The sequence below is a fragment of the Toxorhynchites rutilus genome, chromosome 2 (genome assembly GCF_029784135.1).
Source record: "Toxorhynchites rutilus septentrionalis strain SRP chromosome 2, ASM2978413v1, whole genome shotgun sequence".
In the NCBI taxonomy this organism is placed as follows: Eukaryota; Metazoa; Arthropoda; class Insecta; order Diptera; family Culicidae; genus Toxorhynchites; species Toxorhynchites rutilus.
In genome coordinates this window covers 38441910-38445466 of record NC_073745.1, presented here as the reverse complement: position 1 = coordinate 38445466, position 3557 = coordinate 38441910, and positions in this window count along the sequence as shown.

Here is a 3557-nt window from a genome sequence, read left to right as displayed (position 1 = left end):
ACTCACTCACCCAGCATTACGCATACACACGCCCACTCACCCGCTCACGGGGTGTTCAGTGAGCAGTTTTGCTCACGCATCACGCTAACTGTCAAACGAAGATAAGAGGTGAGCTCAATGAGTTTAGAAACACGGAAAATATAAAAGATATTTCTGCAAGTTATAATAATATTATTTATAATTTTTTTTGGGTATATTATTGTTTATAATATTATTTTATGATTGATATCATAATTTATTTATTTGGGCCATGACTTAGTGATACAGAAATCGAATGTTCAATACTCAAAGCTGCAAAAATACCTAGTATCTTAAAAAATAGTACACAGAGGTAGTAGATCGGCTTGCAGTTGCTCCCGTGACCAGGTGGTGAACGTTACACATACCATGTCGGGGGTTCCGGTTCAATTCCCGTTTTGGATGGGGTATTTTTTGTCAATGAATTTTTTTCCGACTCGCTCTGTGGTCACGCGTATTCTAGAGCTTGCCACTCAGGAATACATTCATGGCGGTTATTTGATATAAAAAATCTCAAATAAGTATTATTAAAGGACCCGAATTAATATCTAACATTCTTTTAGGAACGTTAGTGCCATTTAACCCTTTCTCTACGGTACTGTGCTCCGACAGTGTGCTACCGCTGAACGGAGCACTGCACCGAAAAGTATGCATATTGCGCTAGTGTGATCGATGTACAGTATCACCCTGATGTCGTCTATAGACGACATTCGTACACATAGTTCATCGCGCGGCTGTTACCTATAGACGACACTCGTAGCGAATGGGTTAAGTGAAGGTAGGCTTGGAAGGTCATACCAACTTTCATAAATAGGTAATCATTGTGATGATAGTTTCGCGTTCAATTTCCGTTAGTCAAGCAGATACTAGTTTCATTTTCCTTCCTTTCTGGTCCATATCGTTCGATTTATCACTCAAAATGCAATAAATTGGATTTAATACCGAATACTAGGATGGGATGTACACAAGCATGTTGTGGCAAAAACTGTTTCATTCTCCCGTTTCCGATTCCGCCGTTGGAACTATAACCGTTCGGCTTCATATGTGCATAAAGGCCCATTTATACGTTCCTAGTAGTTGACTTGAGAATGAGCAGCTACTGACCCGGTGAACTCCCTTGACAATTGGTTGACTCGCCTTGTCTGCTCACACAGTGTGAGCTGCTGACGCGAAACTAGATACGGCAGCATTGGCTTACCAGGGGTGCCAGATGATTTTTCAAATGTCCATCAAATAGTCAGAAACAGCAATCAGGTCCGAATTTGACAGATGATTGATCCGAATTCGATCCGTATTCGTCTCAGGTTTTCAATTGCATTTATTTTATTTAGTTGCACAATTTTATCGCGAAATACACGCTGACCGTGTATAAAAATACTTTGTGCTGAATTTCTACGAACTGAAGGTACTATCCGAAAAAGCAGAAAGGCAAAAGGATTTGGGCCAGGAACTGGATGCAAGGAAAAGGAGCAACAAAAACAGAAAGTGGGTTATATCTATGGTATAACCGCAATGGTAACGTAGGACTATCGTTGATTCAGTGATCCTTTGTTTGAAGTTAAATCTGAATCCATTCTGAATGAATGAATAAATGAATATTTGAGGGACTTCGGAAACGAGAGCGTTACGTTGGAGGTACAAGGTTTTATGCATCCAATATTGGATACGAAAATATCCTACCAATGGGGAAGAATAATATTCAGAAGCTATCTTGTTAATTGCGATTGATTAAAAAATCACAAAACCAAATGTATTTGGTCACAGTGTTACATGGATAGAAAACATTAAAATAAACTCTTTCACATGAATGTATTTTTAAATTCCCAGAGGAACTGGCAGATTATTTTCAGTAACGATTAGATATTTCCACATTTTCTTCGATACTGGAAGCCCACCAGTGGTTAATGCTAACTCGATAACCACCTGTTAATAGCACTTGATTGGAAAATATTTGGTCACAGTGTTACATGGATAGGAAACATCAAAATAAACTCTTTCACATGAATGTAATTTTAAATTCCCAGAGGAACTGGCAGATTATTTTCCGGATCATTCTCGATGCTGAATGGCATCCAAACGGAAAGAATTCCGCGCGTGTATGTGTGTGTGTAGCGATGTCTTCCCGGGGAACCGTTTGTGGCATCACTCTCCTCCTGATAGATCCCTTCTGGCCTTAGGTGCACAAACAGGCTCTTGGTGACACCGTTCATTCGCGCTTTCATGATAAACGAAGAGCTTCACCACAACAGCGACAACATGCTCCAATCGCTGTTCAATTAGAACTGAGTGGATTTCCGAGCGGCGCTCGCTTATATACCGATTGGTGATTTCAATAGCCTGCTTCGAAAGCAATTTTAAGACTATTGAAACAAGTTTTTGGATCAAAAAGTAACAAGTATAGAACGCGTAGACATTTTATCTTTCGAATGAAGTGTTTATCATACCATTTCGTTCAGTTGTTTAGGAGCTATTAACGCTCAAAATCTCGGTCTCCGGCGTAACGCTTTCCTTTTCGAAACTTTGATTTTACACCTCGGTATAGAAATGAAAGACGTAGTCCTACGTCAAAACAATATTGAAGGAACTCTACGATGATGATCCTCTGGAGTACAGAGCAGTGTTGAGAAAAACACCTGAATTAGTGGAAACACTGTTGGATTTCATTGGTCTAAAAATACAACGCCAAGATACACTCATGAGGGATGCTATACCTGCAAGAGTGAAATTAAAAAACGACATTGATGTGCCTTGCTTCTGGAATATCGTTCAGATTGTTGGCGATATTTTTTAAAATCTCGAAAGCATTCATAGCTAAGATAATTCCGGAAGTATGTGATGCTACAAATGACAACCTAAAAGATTTTTTTAAATTTTTTTTAGTTCGCCCAGTCAGCAGCTTCGTGTACCAATTTGTGAAATAAAAATGATGGTAGATTTGAATGAAAATGTACTTTTTAAAATCGAATATGTATTCTGTTTTTTAGAACAATACTTTCTTTGCAAGTTGTGAGTGAATTTTGAATGAAAATTGTGCCTGATAGTGATTCTATATTAGAGATTCTCAAGAAAACTATCACAAAAAGAAAGCGTGTCCAGCCAGCGTGCATATCAACATAACAACGATTTCGTTTAGAAACTATGAGGGTTTTATTTGTTTTTCCAATAATTTTCAAGTCTATAAATACCTTCGCATATTTTCAAATATCTTAAAAATACAGACATGTCTTTACATTTGGCATCCCTGATTCGAACGCTAAATTCTGTTTTTGACGTTTTGAGAGATGCGAGTGCGAGTGAATTCAAAAAACTTTGAAGTAGCTCGCACGCCGGATTACACATGACACTAACTGGCATGATGTGTTCACACGGTTTGAGTAGCTGCACTGCAGTAACTGACTAGACCGACTCGTATGCTTACTCGCACCGTCTGAACCCGGCTTAACTCACTATAATACATCGATCACGCACACCACATGCCATACTGTAAAAAGATGAAAATAAAAATATATTAGCGTGTCAGGCCCCTGCTCATTGGCTAT